Raw genomic sequence first — 21,763 nt, 5'->3', positions numbered from 1 at the left:
AGCGTTTGGAAACGCCAGAAATCGGAAGGATGAGACGTTTCGAGGTTGAGTGAGAGGTGTAAACGTCGGAGACAATTGGGTTTTTTGGTGGATAAATTAGTCCTTTGCACTCGGACGTAAGTTTAACAAGTTTTGTTAGTGACACCGCTGTAAACATAAAGGATTTCAATCATTTCTATGCTTCCAAAGAAGCGTAGACACGTAAAGAAGACACGTTTCAAAAGTTAGGCTATTTTATGTAATGCGATTCCTGTTCGCACATTTTGCAACGAGATGGCGCAGAATCCAAAGGGTTAGAAGCTGAAAGGGAAGGTCTTTGGAGACGACTGGCTGATGATATTTCGGAAGGTACGTCACTATTGTAGTTCAAGGAAATTCTACGATCTCTATTAATTTCTCCTGTTCCACCAAAAGGGCACTGCCCAAAGCTACCGAAGCGTGCAGCTATCTCTCAGATCTACTCGGTGAATACAATCACCTATCCTTCCAACGTTCAACATGTTTCAAATAACTATTCAACACGTTCCAAATACCTACTCATCCAAAAGAACCTATCGAACGCGTTCCAAATCTCTAGCTCTACCATTACCGCGTTCTCCCCTTCGTGACAACCTAATCACCTAATGGCCATCGAACCTAGTTCGCCGCACCGCAGCCAGGACTTTTGTCGCTTCGATCCGGCCGGAGGTCCTTGCTCGCTGCTGGTACGAGGCCGTATGGCAGAGGGGAGAGAAAAGTTTTCATGGCGGAACATAATGCTATCAGAAGCTGGCCATCCGCGGGTAGGAAGACAAGCGAGAGGAGCAGAGCCAGCCAGAAGGCCGGTTGGGGCTTGATGAACGTGCCCGTTTATATCTACCGGCTGGAACCACCGAACGGGCAGCCGGTCGACGCCGAATTCCGCCGGTTTCCAATAATTTTATTTTTGCTTTTAATGCGCCGGCCGCGATGGGATCGTGCAAGGCCTGCCTGGAGGCGGTCGATGGCGCTTCTTGATACTAGATAAAACCGAGGAACGACCGGTCGCCTTCTTTCGGCCCTCTCCTCGCCGTCTTTTCTCGTCTCCTCTTTGTTGCCACGCGGACGCGCGTAACCGCGAGTCGTCCTGTACGCGGCCAAGATGGCATCGGGTCTTCGAACGAGCAAGATTGCCTTTTCGACGGCCTCTCCGGCGCTGCCACGAAGCCTACCGAAACATCGCCTCGCCTCCGATCTGGGGATATTTATTGCCGCGCCCCTGAGCCACGCTCTCTGATGCCTTCCACGGGATCCTTTTCTTTTTAACGGCGCGCCACGGAATTGATCCGAATTCTTGCGCGGAATTGGGGATTTCTTCGAAGATTACGGTGCCAGGAGACGCGCTGTTGCGCGATCGGAGGTGGGTGAAGGTTAGTTGTGTTTTTGGGACCGGGAAGGTGGAACGTTTGGTATGGGACTTACATTTATAGGTAATGTGTACTTTGACAAAATGGGTAGTTTGGAATGTGTGTACTCTTAGAATCACTCTCAGGCGATGATAATAATAATTTTATTTCAAAAAGAAACACTACTCTGTTTCATGTAGAACCTGTTACTAATGGTAGGCTCAAGGGTAGGTCATTTGCTATCGGTCTTATATTTATAGGTAACGTATACTTAGACAAAATGGGTAGCTCAAAAATTTGTCTACTCTTAGCATCACACTTGGGTAGTGATAATAATACTCTTGTTAAAAGAAGAAACATGATTCATGTAGAATCTACTACCAGTGATATGCAACTCCTTTCCTAACGTATGTATCTCACCCTCTTCTTGTTTCCCCCTCTATCTGTTAATTGGATTCATCGGTAAGGCGTGTATCAGATCCCGTCTTAGACGTAATTAGCAGTTGATTAGCTTGCTTTAGCGTTCCGTATCAATCTGTGCTGACACTGGTCTTATCGATAACCATCTCTAATACGGTTTGAATGTGGCGTTACAAGCTTCCTGCAATCCAAAACTTGTTGAGTGACAAATAAGCAACTACCATAATAATAGCTACCATATAATAATAGCTTCTCCCTCCTCCTTCTCAAACAACAAAAATTCACGCACTTATTCTTCTAATTAAAAACTAAACAAAGAATTCATCGCTCTATATTTCAAGAATTCCTTCGATCGCTTATCGTTCTGATGTAAAAAGTAAACAAAATTGCATCATTGTGTAATGTAAAAGTTCCCTCGATCCTCTGTTTCCAAATCGGTGTAGGGAAAGCCACCGGACAGTGGCTCGAGAGCACCGTGCCACGGGGGAGGGATCCGTTCAGGGGGGCTCATGAATAACTAATGCTTTCGGTGGTTATTTCTCACGGCGGTGAACGTTTCCACGAGCGCGTAGTTTCGCCCCGTTCGCCGTGAGGGGTGGCGAAGGAATATCGAGAGGGCGGTAAATAATATCCACGCGTGTACAGACGTCGAGCGATAAATCATTGGGCGGCGTGACAGGAAATTGAACTTTCGCGAATACTTATGCGCTCCTGATTATTCACGTCGATAGTGCGCGTTCTACTAAGTGAAAAGGCGCGGGGCGGATGAATGGTCGGCATCATATTTTAGGCAGAGTCGCCGATAATAAATAACGCGTCGCTGTTTCCCCGCTTCGAGCACGCGAACCGTCAGAAAAGATGCTTTCGTGTTGCGTTGCTTTCTTCTCCGTGCTCGTAAAAAATGAAGGCGACCATAAATTATTATTACGAAAAAATGACACTCGTTAGTTTACATTTACGATCTTTTGTAAATTAAATGCAAATAACGTTGATTAATATAATATAGAAAATTAAGGTGGATAGTTAGGAGGGCTGGTTTGATCATTTGAACAACTTTGAATCGCGAAAGTTTTTCGATATTTCTCGAGTGATTCTCCAGTGACCTGTCACTATTTTAATATTTATCCATTCTTCTCGACGCTTCCGAAATATATCGTTGATTCGTTCTATAGAACAGGTTGGAATTGTGAACCTATACGACCAGGCAGCTTTTTCAATATTTCTCTACGAATACAGAAACGTCCACAATGTTTATACTATTTTTATTCCATTTTTAACGGAGAATATCCAGGCCCCATTTAAAGAAAAAAAACAGTGAAATGATAAATCGAAACGATGCTTCTATAATAAAAAAATAGCCATAAGATTCGTTGCCAAGCTAACCGAATGCTAAAAATTCGCGACCGTCTAGAAATGCAGGAATCATTTTGACCCATTGTAGCTGCATCCAGGCTACTTTGTAATGCGATCAGCTTTGGTCGCGGGCCAAGCCACGACGACGACTCGCATCTGCGGCTCTAACCCAGGAAAATTTATGTGCTGGCTGCTTCCACCCTCTGACACACCGAGGCAAAGCACGTGGAGAGCGACGGTTGTAAACCACCTCTTAGAAACTTAGCCTCCGTGATCCAGCAGACGCAACTTCGTTGAGTTAATTACACCGCGTTGGAACTTTACGTCCTGGTGATATTACATCGCGAGGACTTTCTTCGCTGATGTAATGCTCGCAGCCTGCGTTATGCTCGTCAGTGTTACTTCCGCCCTAGAGCCGTCCTCTGTTACCTCCTCCGCATTACCGTTTCCCCGGTTCGTTATTATCCTTTTAATTTATTCTTTCAAATTAATTGCTGCATATATAGTTTGCATTTTAACAATTGGGAGATATTTGACGTTTTTCTTTTAGAGAAAACTATTGATAATAAATAATTTCTTGTACTGTGTTCCTACACAGTGTAACCCAAAATCTTATATCTACTGCTCTAGGAAAGTTCTTTCAATATTTTTCTATTCATTCTACGCTAACTACTATTTCAATATGTCTATTCTTTTCGATAACAGCTGTCAGAATGTAACTTCGAATCGCAGGCCTGACTCAGTTTTGACCATATTTCTCGTTAAATTCTGTGACGAGCTGCCTCGAGTTTAATATTTATTGTTTTCTCCTCGATGGAAGCTACCAAATATAAAATTACAAATGCAGCACTGGGTGAGAGGCCAAAGTTGAGCGATTCAGCAATCAGCGGGAACGAATAATCTCGTCAAACGCGTCCGTGGAGTTCAACGAAGTGACGCATGCCACCGGGGACAGTATCAGAAATGTGCAATAACGCTGTTGTAGTCCTGCGACCCTTGCGAACCTAAGGCTGGAACACCGGCACAAAGTCGGTGGAAACCAATAAACCTTTGCAGTTGCTGGGTACAGAGCTTTCCACAGGCTTTGGGGAGAAAAGGAGTTCGAGAAACAGGGCGAAGGGAATGTAAAGAAGGAGCATTAGGTGTTTTGGGAATAGGATGAACTCTAGAATGCTTCCAAGTGTGGAGGATAACGATGGAGGAAATTGAGAAGTTAAAGGTGAAGGAATTCAATCGTTGGCATGCTTCTTCGGAATCGTATCACATATCATTCTCTTTAACACAAATTTTATAAACAGACTCTGGATGCTATGCATTTTCCGCACTGTCAATTTTAACTTAACTGATAAATGTCAACTGTCATACTCAAACTGATTTCTGGATACTGAATGTATGTAACTATAAATATGTTGTAGGTATTCATAGCTGTCTTGTACTTTGATTTAACAAAAAATTGCACATAAATAGTTCTCTCAAGCAGTATATTAATTATAACGTTCATGTACTTTATGTTTATAGACGTACTTTTAACGAAAACTGTCACTGGTGAAATGGTCTGAGCGCGTTAACAGCGACGCTAGGACACCAGTCGTACGTCGTGGCCAGGTTCAACAGGCGCAAATTATGCGCCCGTGTAATCTGTCCGGCCCCTGACGATTTTCGTCCATTGAGGTTAATTAAAAAAATACAGACGGAACATTATCCTATTGACGTTCTTTCATTACGGGGCCACGGGCAAACGGCTTCGGGAGCAGATTATATCGCGGATGATTTACCGACTTTTTGCGCGAAGATAATGGGACCTGGACGAGAAATACGCCGATAGCCAATTTCTTGGATACCCGATACATAATACGCGCAACCCACAGAGTAATCTCGTTTTTATCGGGTCCCGCAAAATCCGCCAATTAGCGCGCATAACATTACCGTAATTACAGTACCTACCGAGGCAACCGCGGCATCATCGATAGGGTTAACGTGCCCACGAAAATATTAGCCCTCTCCGCCGGTTCCCTCCTCGCCCCCTGCTGTTTCCCCTTCGTCGGCGAAATTATATTTCGTGGCCGAAAACCTACGGGTAAGTGCGCAATTAAAAAATAGCATCGCGTGGGGGTAAAAGTAAGCGAAACAAATTGCGCCATTACGCGGGGCGTCCCGCGATCGACGCACGGCCACCGGAAACTTGCATGAAATTGGAAACTTGAGTACTTTATCACCTCCACGGGGCACGGTTGCTCTCGTTCGGTGGCGTGTCTTCACCTGACGTCATCTTCTCCGAGAGAAATAAAAGTGATTGAGAGACGATGCTCGAAAGAAGGATAATACTTCTTCGTTGCAGTTAATACCTCTATATAAATGAAATACGATTTATTTTTGCTTATCTGGTAGGGTAACCGTGATGCAATTTGGAGAGCGTTTATAGTGTGGTCTGCTTAAAAACCTATGCTACAAAATCTCATCAAAATCTCTGTTTAAAGTGGAAGTTGTTTGGGGCAATAACCATACAATATTGGACATCTCAGTTATTATTACTTTTACGGCAAAAATATTTAAACCTATTGCAAATTAAATTTGGAAACTTTCTTGTTCTATAACAATCTTTGATAGATTCAATAATAACCGAAATATGAGCCTACTTTGAATACCCTACTAGGGTAACCTTTGAGCTTAAGAATAAAAATCGTAAAACCTTGTATATGGATCAAAGATAAAATAATGTTTGCATATAAATAATATTTCTTATCTTTACGACAACGTTGAGAAATAAAAGTGAATGGCCCTTCTGATAAGTAGACCAAAACAGACATAAATATATTTCCATACTGTTTTACTCCACCCTGCCAGAAGTCCACTTCTATTTTCGACTAATACGTCTTCGCCCAACTAAAGTTCTCTGCACAAATAAAATGTAACTCCATCCGTTTATTTGTTTTCGCAACTGCGATAAAACCTGCAATGTATCTATTATGTACCCCGACGTAAAATCTAAATTATATGGCGCTACGAACCTCTTGCAAGAAGAGAGGGTTGTTTAGGGGACCAACCGTAAAATACAAAATATCTCTCCTATCCTCACTTTTACAGCATGCACGTGTATGACGAAAGTTGTTGCGAAGTAAATTTGGAAAGTTTTTCTCCCTATAAAAATTTTCGATAGAATCCACGGTGACCGAGATATCGACCCAACTCTTCCCACCTTTAATACTCTGTGAGAAGAGAGCAACAGCGGACTCGCAGAGTATTTACCCTGTAAAAAAGTATAACGAAAAGCCGGAAAAATAAACTTTCATTCAAACTGCATTTCCTTCTCTGTGCAGCGTTGTATAATTCAGATGGTATGGTAAAGCTTATATCGATTTGTTTCATTTTCAGTTACTTTATTTTGATCATGAAAATTCCCTTTTTTCCTGAGATGTATTACCCTTTTTTCAGTTGGCATATTCACTGCATTGCTTAAATTTTTCTGTACTCTTAAAACCTCGACGAAATATGTTGGAAAGGATTGTGACGTATTTATCTAGGTTAATTTTTATATTTATTATTGCGCTATCAATTTATATTCGCTTATAATCGCTTATATCGTATCTCGTGTTTTAACAAGGCATACGAAGTATATCCATGAATATTCACCGCAGATATCAAGTTTCATCGTCGTCTTCAACTTATGATGAAACGACTGAACCCAGTGACAGAGGTTAGGGAGCCGGGGTAGCCTACTCGTAACAAAGTATACACCGTGGAGAAACTGGAAGCCGGCTTCCGTATTATCTTCGAGTGACAACCAGCTTACACCGTAATAAGACTACGATAACAAGACGTCACTGCGCAACGGATAGAAGATCGTAGTTTACAACATAGTTTTACATTCTTGTCGAGATACTTCGCGTAGCTCGGGTTAATTAATCCTCGCCTTGTCGCGACATGCACGCAGAGCACACAGAAGCTTCAAACAATAGTCGTCACCGACCGTCGACTTAATTAAAACGTCTTCTTAAAGCCGAATGATTATAAGTTTTCGTACATGGCACTAATCAATCCGTAACAATCCTCTTCTTTCTTATATTTCAATAATTTGAAAAAAGAACCATTAAATACGAGTGAACGAAGTACTTTTAATGAGATGTTCAGAAATGCATCACATGATAATCTCTTTTTTAGTATTTCGTATCTCCGATGTTTTTGAAGGTTTAGCAAGCGATCGAGTAGTTTGTCAGCTGACGTTCAAAACCGATTTTCTTCAGATTGGAGTTCCACGAAGATTAAAGTCTCTTGTGACTGAAAGGCAATTAAACAGTATGTGAAAACTCGTGAAACTTTCAAAAATTCAACGTTGCGATGAAGCGTCTGAGACGTCGAGCTAGGTTTACATGTATGTTTGCTGGAACGTTCTTGAAGCAGCCTGTTTTGCTCCGCAATATCCTGTTAATTTCAGCTGGAAAATTCTGTCGTCGCAAATACACCGCTCTCATTAATCGATCCATTTCAGAACAATAAAAAGGTACTTTTCAGGAAGTAAAAATGGAATCAATCGTTTCGAAATAAAACAATCGACGGTACACGGATATAGTTTTAACAAAAATGGTCGTTGAACGGGACGATCCAACGAGCCATTTCATTTTCCCCTTTTCCCTGATTGAATAAACCTCGTTTCAGCAACTGACTCGGCGCTGGTTGTTTCCGCGATTGCTGTTCGACTCTTTTCCCACGGCGTTGGGCTCGAAAGTCGTAAACGAAAGTGGCGAACGTTGCTTCCAGGGGAAATAGAAGCGGAAAAGGAAGGTAGAACCCGAGGTGGGACGGATAAAGAAGCGAAAATGTGGAACGAAAAGAGAGAGGCAGGATCGCGCGGGAACGGTAACGTTCAACTAGACAAGTACCAGAAATCAGGGACCATGGAAAGGGTGGAAAAAGCAAACGCAGGGGGATGATTCGACAAACATTGCCGTTAACAACGCTCGTTAAAACAACGCCAGAGCAAACAGGCAAGACAGATGTAAAATAAATAAGGGGGAAACACGCTGGCGCTGACTGATGTTGAACAACGCTCCGAGCGGGGGTGAAATGGAGGGTGAAAGGGTAGAGGAAAAAACTGCGGAAGCACAATTGTTAACCGTGGCAATTGTCGTTGAACGTCGTCGGCGGAGATGAGACAAAAGCGAGAAGAAACTTATTTCCGTTGGTTACGCGAGAAGATATTTGATATTTATTTTCTGTTTACCCGAAGATCCCATAATAAATTTATTCAACATTATAACTATGAATGCTGAACTATTTTATTTATTTTAATTATTTTCACCAAGCTGCACATAGGTTGTCAATAATCCAGCAATTTTAGGAAGAATTGATGAGAAAATCTCCTCGATTACACTTTAGAATTTATTATAGTCTACTATACTATACTGTAGAATTCAATAGTATAATCTAGGAGACCAAACAGACCCACTAGCAATCTTCTCATCCCTACACAGTACATAATCCACACACGAGTTAATTCATCAATACAGGATTTCTCTCATGCATCGATAAGAAACGATAATAAATCTTTTCCAAAAATAAAGATCCATAATCCAGAATATAATGCACTTTGGAAGACACTGCTCTATACTCAACAAAACTACAAAATGAGCCAAAAATACCAGAATTCTCCTCCTCCCTCCCTCTGGGGCAATTGCATGTGACTAAATTTGGAACGGAGCGCATAAAAATGACGGAACACTGAAGTCCCGCCGACGACAAGCAAAAGAAACGCGAAACGAGGCGAAAGAGGAGACACGAACGGAGAAGGAATGGTCCAGGAACAAGGGGCAAAAAGAATATGGCCGAAAGCGAGGGGGGTTAGGATGTCGGCGCTGGCACAATGGCGAATGTGGGTGCGTGTAAGTAATGTATGCTCACATTGTTTACCGCCACCTTGGCTTGTTGCTGTGGGCCATTGCACATGGCAAACAACCGGCACACGTGTCTACCCACCGGTGCAAGCTGGCGTGTGGGTTACTCCGCAACGCCCACGCGTCTACGGGCGTTTCGACCGCGAACGCGAAAACGTGGCGACGAAACGCGCCACCGAATCGCCGTGGCTCGGCTAATGCGACGACTGTATCATGCAAATCGCGGTGACGAAAGAAGAGAACCTCTTTGAGTGTTGTTGGGGATTGCACCATTTCTACAGTCGAAAGAATAGTATTTTATCTCACCCCCACCTTCAAATTTTATCTTTCTTCATGGAATGGGGGTTGTAATTTGAACTGCATTGGGTTTTTGGTTAAGATGCAGGGAAATTGTTGAAGTTATTCCTGATGCAACGTGGATGTAAGAGAAAGAGAATTTAATTTTTTAATAAAGAAATTTATGAAAATAGAAAAATCCTTGGGTGTAGAGTCCATAGGGTAGGTTTATTTTTTTTTTTTTTTTTTTTTTTTTTTAAAGCGAGGTAAAATGTAGCTGGGTCGAAATCAATTGGTAATATGAGATATTGTTTTAGTAATTTACTAGTTGAAAAATGAATTAGGCTTGTTTTGTCATCTAAAAAAGAGTAAATTATTTATTACTCCAACCCCATTTTATCTATTTAAATTGTGACTTGAATAAATCTTAGCACTTTCAGTCTATTCTAGCATTCCCTTACTTTCTTACTTTCCGTTTAAAATAAACCTAACGTCACAGAGGATTATCTTTCAAGTAAAAGACACAATCTGCTCGACCTTTGCCCTGCACTCCCACCACCGCTTACGATTCATCGATCATAGCCTATTTCTGTCGCTGACAGGTTTTCTTTTGGTTTGTACGGAAAGTTTCAATTTTCAGTAGCGGCTCGCCCCAGAAACAATGGGCATTCGACATCCGTTGAGTTAATTTCGCTATATAGCGAAATATACGTACATATATTTCGGGTAGCGAATGAAATTGAAGTACACAATTCAGCGGAGACTTCAATATGATGAGATTTGTTAGCTGTTTGAATAGAAAACTTTATCGAGAGCGAACAAAGTGTTTCCTACTCTGAATGTGCCTCTATCGACTATAGTTAATTTTTAAGAACAATGGTGCATACAGACTTTTGTATGGGCAAAATGCGTAATTGGATTTTTCTTCATTTTTTGCAAAAATTTTCGAAATAAAAGTTGCAGTTTACGAAAAGCGAAATGAGTTCATTAAATGTAACAATATATAATTTTAAAAAGTAGAAGGATAGATACAATCGAAGTTTTGTCATGGATGTTTTCATTGCATACACACTTCAACAAATATACCCAGTTATTTAACAAAATTAAAATGCTTTAGTCACTATTACATTTTTAATAACAGTTCTTGTTGTATAAACAAATCATTCCAATGGAGCACAAATCAAACAGTACAATTCCTAGAACGTTTCAACGAGTTTCTCTCAACTGTGCGTGAAACGAACCAGAATTTTTTAATGAAAAATGGGGCGAATGCTTTTATTGAATTGGAACGAACCATTCATTCGTTCATTGATCGCTTCATCGCTTTGAATAGAATTTTAAGTTGATTGGTATCTTTCGATATGCACCTTGTCGCATACAGATCAAAAATATTTTGAAGCTGAAAATCATCTGTGAGGTAGAAAAGATTGTTAACATTTGTGAATTTTTATTTATTGCAGATTCAATTTTTAATAACGAAATATATACAGTACTATTTTTGTACATCGTCTAGTATAGCCTGATGATTTCATTATCTACGTTTCTAAATATACCGCGCGGCAGTGTCGTCACTCGAAGCTATACCACATTTCTCCTATAGGTGGCGATGCCCCTCACCGCATTCTCACAGTAGAAATGTCGACGATGATACCTAATATAGCTGCGCCGTGACTGTGAAAAGTTAAGATCATACTTCACAGGATCATTTCTGTAGTAGATCTATCTTGCTCTGTCCTCAAAAACAGAGTTGATGCAACCACGATGAGGAGAAATAGTTCCTTTCCCTGAGCGTGAGGAAGACTCGAGAAGTTGACTTTGTTCAATTTCCCAGTCATCGATGATCGTTCACCCCTTGTACTCAGTACAAGGGGCATGGGAAGTGGAGCTTTCTGAGTGGTCGCTTCTTATTTATTTATAAACATATTATATTTTTAGTGTTCCAACTATTATAACACACTTGAATTAGTTATAAAGTATAACTCTACTTTTTGTAAGGTTAACTTTATCATTTTGTTTTTTCGGAGTATACTGTTCAGTTTACATACGCTTTACATCTGTATTGCCTAGCATACGAGACACGTGCTGTTTCCTCTGTATATACACAAAGCGTATTCGTCAGAACAAAAAGATTGTGCAAATACAAATGCACATTATGCATCAGTGTTTTGTGTTCAATCTGTATTGTTTCTGAAAAATAGCAGATGGCACAGGTGTCTTCTGTTTGTTTATTGTATTTTTATACTTTTCCAATTAATACTATTCTTTTTGTAACCTTTTCACTTAATACTATGTTTATATTATCTCAGTTAATTTTATTTAAATTGTTGTTATCTTGTTGAAAAGGCAACATACATGCAGAACTCATAATAGTAACACAAAACATATTATGTGTTGCTCAAAAATAATTTTTCATTCTGATTGTGAAATACAGAAAAATAACGGGAATAGATGCAGTCGATTTGACAGGAAAAAAATTTAAAAAATGAACACCACAGTGTTTCGCAGTCGGTAGGACTCGAACCTACGCTCCCAGAGGGAATCTGATTTCTAGTCAGACGCCTTAACCACTCGGCCACGACTGCTTGTGGAAAGTTTCGTTTCATAAACACAGGTGTTCCGCAATTTTATTATAAACGTTTTACCGCGCACCTTAATAACATTGCAGAACACCTGACTTCATAGAACGTAACTTTACACAAGCAGTCGTGGCCGAGTGGTTAAGGCGTCTGACTAGAAATCAGATTCCCTCTGGGAGCGTAGGTTCGAGTCCTACCGACTGCGAAACACCCAGTTGGTTTTATTTTGTATTGTTAATTTTTTCGATAATATAAATGTAAACTTTGTGTGCTCAATATTGGTCCTACTTAAAGGTGAAATCAAATTTTATATTTGAGAAGGTTCAACCCTTTCTATTTCAGAAATTATAAATTCAAAGGAAGATTGTAAATAGCAATGAAAAATTGACATAACATGTTCAACCTAAATATTCCAAATTTGTTCTTGATACAGTTTTTCTAGGAGCCACATATATTCTCGACCAACTCAGTATTTTTTGTTCGCTAACAAGCTCGAATCTAGATTCCAATCTTTTTCCAACAAAATGCAACGCGCATCCGAATGAAAATACCTAATTAGCACACTCGAGATCAGCGAAGCAAAGGACGGAAAAAAGGAAATGACCGGTCTGTCGACAAATCAACAACGACGAACGCCGCGAAACGAAACACAAAGCGACCGGACAAAGCAACGGCGTAGATAGTGCAGAAAAGAGAGAAACCCGGCGCCAAATCACCACGTAATTACCGACACGGGGGATGGGGCTAATTACTGAAAGTAGCGTCAATGATGCACCGCGTTTTAGCGGGACGGGCGATCGTCGGGATATAAATTCACCCCTTAACTTCGTAATATCCCTTCTGCTCGCGCGACTAATGACAGCGGTATTTGCACGGTAAACGTGCGTCGTTAGTTTCGTCCGTCGGAGGCTAAAGGCTTTATTTAACAGCAAACAGGAAGCATGTGCTGCGCCGGGATGCGCGGTGTAACGCGGTATTGTAACGTGTTCAGTGTTTCTAGTGACGCGTAACACGCAGGAAACGCGATGAGCGATGTGTCACCGTGGAAATTCGCTCTGTGATCATTACTTTACCTTGTTTTTATGGAAAATCATTTCCGGAGATAGGGAAATTATTTCTGAACGAAGGTATTTTAGGAAAGAGCCTCTATCTTGAAATGTGATTTATATTTATTTAATAAATGTCGATTTTATTTCATAATTTACAATATCTGTTGGCAGACTTAATTCGTTTCTACTCTGCATTTAATAAACATCCACTTATAATATTGCAAGAAAATTAATATTACATGTTTCAAGAAATGTCATCTGATCATTCATAATTCATATAGTATAAACGTCATATAATGTTTTATATAATATTAACAGTTACAAGTATACAAGTAAACAAATCAGTCGAGAAATTCAATAGGTATTTCACCCACATCTTTAGGGGTAGTTTTCGCCTCTGTACCTGAACTATCATCAAATACAAAAGTACATATTAATAAAATTCATCGAAATCCAAGAGTTAGGTACATCCAGTTTTCTTTTTCTTATAAAATTTCTTCATCTGCATACATTTTTTACTTGTCAAATATTCTCTTGTAAAAAAACTCCCCAATTATTTTTGTCCTGGTACAAATGACAATTGTATCGATTCAGACGCACCCACGCGTTAAGGCGATAGCTTCGTCGCCGCAAGACGCAAATGAGAGACGTAAAAGACGTTCGCCAGGTAGAATGGGAGATTCACGCGATCGTACGGATAATGCGAGCGAGTTACAATGCCCGTGTCATCCACATTCCTCGTTTGTCAAACGCGCGTAGGGGAGAGATTAAGAGAATCTGTTTCTCTTCCATTCCTTTGCACGCTTCCATTTCGAGACCACTCTTCTGCCTCTAGCTTCGATGTCTTCTTGCTTAGGCTTTCATCTTCGTCAGTGTTCCGCGTGTCTCGATCCCTGGATCCTTTTCGTCTTTCCTTGACACCCACTGTTTTATCATCTTCTTCTGTTCTTTCGCCCCTTTTGAGATATCCGGTGCTCCTCTTTGGGGTTCCAGTCGAGAAGTCTCTTTCACTCGCTCCTTTCATCGCTTTCGAGAGGTGGCGCCACGTCGAAAGCTTGGAAGAAGGTTGATCTTCGGGACTCCTTTTTCCTTTTTCATGATGCGAGGTGTATAATTAAAGTCTTTTGCCTGGCGTGTTAGAAGAGGACAGGAATGGGAGGAGCCTGAACCTAAATTTCTGATGAGAATTGTTCCTTGGGGACCACTGTGAGCACTTTCAAACTTTACTTCTCCATTATTTTAATTATTCACGACGAGTACTGCGGTATTTTGTAAAATACATTTTTTGTTCTAACTTTTATTACATAAATTTTAGTTTATCGTTGAAAATATTTAAAATATAATTCTAGTTTATATTTCTATACATTTCATTTTTGAATAGAGTACAGGCGGTCGACATATCTGTTAAATGACTTGTAAATGATTCTGTAAAAGTAATCACAGATCGTCGAACACTCGGAAAATACAAAAAGAAATCAATCTTTCGGAATCGTCAAAGTGGTGAACTCCCTTAAGCCTCCCCCATTTTTTATTCCCCTGTTTCCACTCCACCTTCCTCGCTTTCGTCCCAGTTGCCACTCGTTTTACCGCTTCCCAACCCCGTTCCACCCTCTCTTTTACACCGTTATCAGACTTGGTTGCTTATCTCGCCGCGCCCTGTTCCACTTATTTATTTTGTCCCGAAATCTGTCTCTCCCTCTTCATCGCGTGTTCTCTTTCTCCGAGCGTTCTCACCTATGCTCCCGCTGTCTCTGTTTCACCCTCCTCGCAAGGGTATGTAGACGGTTACAAACGATACTGGCGTTCCGAGGGGGTTACAATGGATTTAAGTCACGCTCGTACCGCTTAATCCACGTGCATTCTTTCCGTTGGTCCCTCGAGACGACCTGGAGCACCAGGATTCCCACTCGATGACACGGACACAATTGGGATGAAACGATTTTAAACGTCTACCGTGGCTGGAATCAATGGTGGACCAAATTTTTATGGAGATAAAAATTCCAAAGAATATTAATGAAATCCCAATGGATTTCTTTTTGATCTGTCTGATGAAATGAGTTTAAAAATATTTAATCTAATATAATATAAATATTTTTACTAATATTTAAAAATATATCAAGAGACAGTTTCGTTGATGTGCACAATCTTTTGCCAGAAATGCAACTGACCACTCGATTTGCCATTAACAAATGTATCTTGTCTTGAACGAGCCTCCACTTATTCCTCGTCATTGCAGCGCATTCTTGAGATCTTCTTCAGCTGATCCGCGCAGCCTGGAGGCACGTTTTTTTCGTTATCGCAATCACATTTGCAATTTTCAGTTGGAGATCTCGCAAATGCGATTGCAACATAGTGACTCCGTCATTATCAACACGTTCTTGGTAGCATCTTCTCCAGGTGGTCCTCAGGGCCCCGAGGCACCCTTCTTTCGGTTTTGCTGCAATCACATTCGTAGGATCTCCGACTGAAAATTGCTAATGCGGTTGCAACAATACCGACAAAAAATCTGCCATGGGGCTCTGCGAGACCATCTGGTGCATTTTTTGAAATGTGATAATTATGGTCAACGAGCAAGGACTCCTTCAAGACAAACGAACTTGGATTTGTTAATTTGTTATACTTCTGCGTTCAGTTCTGTTCCTTTAAAAACAAATCTATATAGAAGTTTTGAAATGTTTGGACTTTAATTTCTATTCAGTTTATTCATATCACTTTCAAATATTATTGCATGTATTATTGAGGCTATTGATTCAATACTTTCGTGAGTATAAATCGATACTTTCCTAATCCTTCACGTACCTTATTACTACGATATAATATCGTACGTGTTTGTCGATACACCAAAAGCCCTCAGGTGCTGTAGGTATGTTTGATTGTAGTTACAGTACGGGTTTAGCAATCCTGAGGTACCCGAGCTGAAGGGGGGCCAGTGGACCTCAACAAGCTACTAGCATTCCTAATGAGAGAATTATGAAGATGAATATCTAAGTAAAGAACGAAGAAATGCAGGACTAGTAGATTAAGGGGTTGTAGTCATGCTATATGACTTCGCACCCTTATAAATAAAATTTATTCCCTTTGCATCAAAAATTTTTTGAATACGAATTGAATTAAAAATAAATTCACAGGGGCTCACAATATTATCTCTTTCCTCCATTTATTTTCTTGATCAAGAATCATATAAAGCATTTTGCCAGGTAATGTGTTGTACTTAATAAAACTGATTACTATAGCATGTAAAATCTTAACAAGTTGACTACCAAATAACTCGTGAAAATTTATACAAGCCTTAAACTTTGTTCTTATATAACTGAAAATTATTTTTGTTGAATTTAAACTAGTACATATTTTTGCAATTTCACCAAATTCATGAATCCTGATTTATTTTCTTTAACTTCTCATCTCCCGAAATAATTTATTTAAAAATCCTGTCACCCATATCAACGTGTTAAGGACCCACTACGTGGCAAAATGAAGTCCTGCAAGTCGCAGGATGACTCGAGGTCACTCGATGACAAGTGCTGGTGACACGGGGTCCACCGAAAACCCGTTTTTGGTATAACAGTTTCCAGCGTGGATAAGGCGGGCCCTTGCCGGAATTACGTACAAATGGATAGCGTTATCCACTCGCGGGGGCGCCAGTAAATCGTTTTATCCGAGCTGCAGCGTGTCGGCGTTTATTTAAGTTCAGCTGGAGGGACCATTTTTCTGAAACTATTCCGACCGGGGCCATTACCAGCCTGGGACGAGGAGGACGTTAAACCGTTTCGGCTATCGTCATTGCGATACGATGCAACTTCTGTCCCTCGGGAAGGCTCTCTGCTCTTAAATACGCGGTAGTTAACCCCCCTCCCTTCCACAGCCACTGGATTTGTGGCTCGTTCGTTTTTCTTCGGTGGAATGTCGAAAAGTCGAAGCTCGAGTTTTGAGCATGTTCCACACTGAGCAATTAAACGTGACCTTTATCCTTGACAGTTTGAGAATTCTTGAGCTTTTTTGTCAAATTTCCAGGCTCCTTTCTCGAATGAACATTGTCGCAATGAGTAAGAAATTAGAGCAAGATCGGGTAAATAGTATTTTACTATTGTATTTCGTTTCCTCAAACCTCCCTTTTCATTAAAAATATTACTTTATTTAAGTTACATAGTTTTCATTATTTAAACCAGTGCTGGAAATATTTCTTTTCTAAATTTTACCAGCTCTGAATTAAATGTTTATATTCCACCTGTACTAATATTCTTCATTCTTTATTCTGAAATCCCTCCAATACATTCAATCCTCCGCACACAATCGCTAAAAGAATTCTTCCCATAGAAATTTTAACGATGTATAATGTATTGTCTGTTGAGAGATGATATGGTTTAATTTAATACATTGAAAAAGAAAGTATTTCAACAAAGATATTTCGTAGCACGAAATTGTTCTACGTTAAATAATTGCTTTACGATTTAATCGTATCAAATGAGAATTCTACAGCACGAGTTTTAATTAAGTAATGCAACGCGAACCGGTAAAAACCGACGACAGGCAGGCGGATTAATTGGAAAACGGAGGAACGATATTCGCAGGGATAATCAAGGCCCTTTTACCATGTTTGAATATTCTATTAAAGTAACAAGAATCGTTGTTTCTCCGACGAAACATCGTGGTTTTTTTTTTCAAACACGAAACGGGTTGACCCGCGAACCGAGTAGAATCGCTCCCTTGCTCCTCTTTCCGGTCACCTGGTTTCACGTTTCTGCAGCGCCGAGGGAATTGTATCGTTGAATTATTTTTAACAATTTAACGTATAATGGTTACACCGTGGAAGCGCAAAATAAAAACGGAGCACCGTGGCACGGAGATACATCCGGCGTAAAATAGAGAACAATTCTTATCGCTGAATGCAAAGAAGTGGTTGCAGTAATTTATACAGAAACTGTTGAGAAATTTCGTACGATTTTAGTTGCTGCAGAGAAAGGTTGGTTGATGTTTTAACGCATCGAAAATTCGGACCGAGGTCCAAGTATTGCGTTCACATTTATTCTGTTTTAAGCGTTATGTCCTTTTTTGTAGTCATGTAATTGGATTAAATAATATATTTTGTTTATTTTATTTTCTTATATTATTCATAAACACAAGAATGGAATTTAAAACAAAGAAATCAAAACAGATTGAGATAAAAATTAACGTCACCACTGAAATTCTTTCCTTAATAATTATTTTTGTTCAAATAATATATTTAGGATTGTCTGTAAAAATTAGAAATGTCAACGTGCTGTATCGAAATAGAAACTCCAGCTGCAGCTAAAAGAAAGTTTGAAGTATCGGAACATTTTAATTGGGACGATGTGTACAAAAAGTAGCATGTAATGGCAAAAGAATGGAAACCTATAGTCTCCCAAAAGGGTACGGAGTTTGGTTGTAACCTAGAATGCAGAGAGAATGGTGTAAAATTAGCAGGGGAGTATGAAACCGGGCCAGCTATGAATACCACGTCTAAAAATGTTGCTCTCGAGAATCTTCCTGATTTAGTTATCAAAAATATGTAATGTTAATATGACACTTGACGTTTCCGCTTGTAATTTTACTTGAAATGTAGAACAACAAAGATGGAATAGTATATCATTCGCAATCTCGAACAATCAATCATCATTTCACTTATTCTTAGCTAATAAAAGTTTGCTTTAACCAGAATATTAGAATGACAAGAACTAGTAGTATTTATATTATATTTACCTAAACAAATTGTATCCTGTTACGAGACTTCACTTTTTACTCTAAAATAATTTTTTAGACGTCAATTAAAAATCTTCGAATCTTGTCAAACTTTCAAAATTATTCGGCTATTATTTCACTTGTATCTTGATCTAACATTATCAATTCCATTTAATACAACGCACCTCAAAATTTAATTTTCCAAGTTCACGTAAGATTAGGATAATATCAAGCGAAGAATATTTATTTTACATGTGTAACAATGACTCTTATTTATGAAGTGCACGAATCGTTGACTTATGTTAGTGGAAGAACTCATTCTGACGTGAAGGAGTCGTAACACGATTGGACGTGATGTCCTTTCCTCGGAAGGATCGCAATGATCTCCGTGTAAAAGACCAAAACTGCGATCATGGCTACACCCACAGGCAAGGTTCCTAGCCAAATGCCATTGTTAGCCGCGGTCGCGTTTATTGATCATGCGAACGACTCGCTGTCTCGGGACTGTTTTACGACACGGCGTCGTAAACCAAGCGTACAGATCGTCCAGAGACACGTTTCCGTTCTTCTTTTGCTCCCTGAGGAGAACAGACATCGTGGAACTCTACGACGCAGAAAATTTGTAACACTTTCACACAAATTTTCGGAAAATGTCTTTCTCCTACTGACAAATTCCTGCTGTAAAAATTGTCCTGCTGCCAAAAATTTGATGCATTTCAGGCTTGATCTGTCGATCAAGAGTTTCAACTTTCAAAAGTCAAAATAAAATAAATCATTTCTATTATACTTCATTAAGCACCGTTCATTGTTTGACGAAACACCGAGAGGCTGTTTACATGTGAAATTAATGGGATTGTTTATTTACAAGATGAACAATTATTATTTATCAAGAATCAATCTTGAGATGAGTAGATAGGAGGTGGTATCGAATGCAATCTAACAAAGAAGGTAAAGGGATGAAATAGAGCAGATAACAAAGGTCAAGATATCTTCAATCCAGTCGAACAGAAATTGAAGAACTGGGCTAGGTCGATTAGAACAGGGTTAGGCTTTCAATGTTCCAAGTTGCAGCCATCTAACAATCCTATACGAGTAGTCATAAACTGAAACACTCTACCATAAAATAATCAATATCACCGATCACTTGCTATCTCAGGACGATCTGAAATCTTAAAGGATTAGGAAGGATTCGGCACGATGAAGGGTTGAATGACATTTTGAGGAAGAGACTCTTCCAGAGAGATTGAACCTGGATGACCCGCAGGTGGCAATTGGCAGAACCTTCCACGCTTCGTTGGTTCTAAAATACGTAGACCTGTCGCCAATGGAGCTCTTCGTCTTCTAAATAGAGCCGGTTTCCCCATATGGCCCATTCCTAAAAAGGGGGAGCTGAAAGCGAAGTGAGAGGTGCTCGAGGTGGTGCACCTCAAAGCGGGACCCTTATGATCATGTTGTGCCTCGATAAGGGTACCAGCTTGTGTACTGCAGTTTCTGTTACTCCTATTACGGAGTATGTATTACAAGGTGTTCCATTTCAATCCACAACATGGTTACATGGATTAGACGCATGGAGAACGCAGGGTCAGTTAGCGCTTCAAATAGAAAAATCACGTTTGCATGGAACGATACACGAAGGAATATTTATGAAAAGATGAAGTGGGTCACATTGGACCCCAGAATGGCGAAGCTAAGAAATCACAGTTTGCTTCACAGAAATATAATACGAATCTCCAGTAAAAATTTACTTTAACTCTTGGTATTTGGAACTGTGATTTTTTTATTAGTAATAGGAAAATGGCTACTTAGAGCCACCGAGCTCAATGTCGCATCAAAGTAGCGAGGAATTCTCCGAAGGAATTATCGACTGGCTACCTCCGTTTTCATCTGTTCTGATCGAAACCAAAACTCGCCAGCCAAGGGCCTCGTAAAAACGATTCCTGCGGATACGACGTAACTCGGCGCAATCCTACGTGCCCTGCGGTCGTAAACCCGCACGTAAACACCTGTACGGAAAAGCTTGGCCATCCCTTTCGCAACATAAAGCCCGCGCGGTCCCCCCGAAGAACGCGCGAGTTTCTCAGCGATGTCGCGATGGGCACAATGCAGCGCACTCGAGCGAGCTCTCGCGCGACACCAATGTAGCCATCGTTATTGCTACTTTATTGCTCGTAAATCCTGCGCGTGGCGCGCGCATCCTTTCCGTAGAAGGATACGAGGGTATCTTTTTAACGGTCGTCTCGACGGGCCAATGCCGTCTCGGGGTCCTGGACCAGAGGGAACCGAACGAGTATCCCATTCGAGGACCACCAACGAGACGATAGAGTCGGGGAAGCCGCCTTTGGGTACCTCGGTATGTCCTGCTACCTTCTGATTAGCTCCTGGAAGCGGTTGATACTTGCGCGTTAAAGACAAGCAGTAGCGGGATCGAAGAAACAATCTGCGCCGAATGGGAAGTCGTATGGCGATTGTTAATATTTTTAGGGGACTCGCAACGTCTGCGATAGGGATTCTCAATACTTCACGTTCTGGAAGATCTTCTAGACGAGGAAATATATTTAGGGGAACTCTATTATAGAAATGGGAAGGAATAGTTTTAGTAGGTTTCTTTACCTTTTTTTTTGGTGTATGTCAGATTTGATTAATGATAGTATTTATAATTTTCTGTACTTTTAGTACCCGATTCCTAATCAAATCCTACTAGAATGATTTTTATTTAATTATTTTAAATAACTATACGGGTTATTTATAAAATAAAATCTGTAATGTGAATGTTAACCTATTTCTATTCATAGACGAAATTTTATCATGTATCTTTTGGATCTAATTAATTTGCAGGATTAATTTTAGTATCTCCGACGAAGAACTAAAATCGAGATCGAAAAGTCGAAATATATTTCGAGAGTTTTAACCCTTTGCACTCGAGAGGCGACTCTCGGTCACCCCTAGGTTTGACGCACCAAATCAACCAGCAATAATGTTTGTTTAGGTTTCATTTGGAACTCGAACTGTCAATAAAATGATCGAGGTAAAGGTGATCTGATTCTAAAATCTCAAATTTGAGATTTCATTTTCGAAGTCAATCTAAGCTTAGCATTCTCGAGTTACTGGTAGACAGCAGAAAAAAATGCCTCGAGTGCAAG

At 40.2% G+C, this 21,763-nt stretch overlaps 1 protein-coding gene and 3 non-coding genes across 4 annotated transcripts in view; 3 read left to right on the top strand and 1 right to left on the bottom strand.

The window, feature by feature from the left end:
* LOC128876568 (mannosyl-oligosaccharide 1,2-alpha-mannosidase IA) overlaps positions 1 to 21,763 on the top strand; it is a 540,141-nt gene that overhangs the window by 130,632 nt on the left and 387,746 nt on the right. The window lies entirely within an intron of this gene.
* LOC128877720 (small nucleolar RNA U3) lies at positions 10,985 to 11,199 on the top strand. The gene has a single exon (XR_008457299.1). It is a non-coding gene; the product is annotated as a small nucleolar RNA U3 (small nucleolar RNA).
* Trnas-aga (transfer RNA serine (anticodon AGA)) lies at positions 11,802 to 11,883 on the bottom strand. The gene has a single exon. It is a non-coding gene; the product is annotated as a tRNA-Ser (tRNA).
* On the top strand, positions 12,001 to 12,082 carry Trnas-aga (transfer RNA serine (anticodon AGA)). Its single transcript has one exon. It is a non-coding gene; the product is annotated as a tRNA-Ser (tRNA).

Source organism: Hylaeus volcanicus, chromosome 5 (assembly GCF_026283585.1).
Source record: "Hylaeus volcanicus isolate JK05 chromosome 5, UHH_iyHylVolc1.0_haploid, whole genome shotgun sequence".
In the NCBI taxonomy this organism is placed as follows: domain Eukaryota; kingdom Metazoa; phylum Arthropoda; class Insecta; order Hymenoptera; family Colletidae; genus Hylaeus; species Hylaeus volcanicus.
This window is presented reverse-complemented; position numbering and strand designations above follow the sequence as displayed.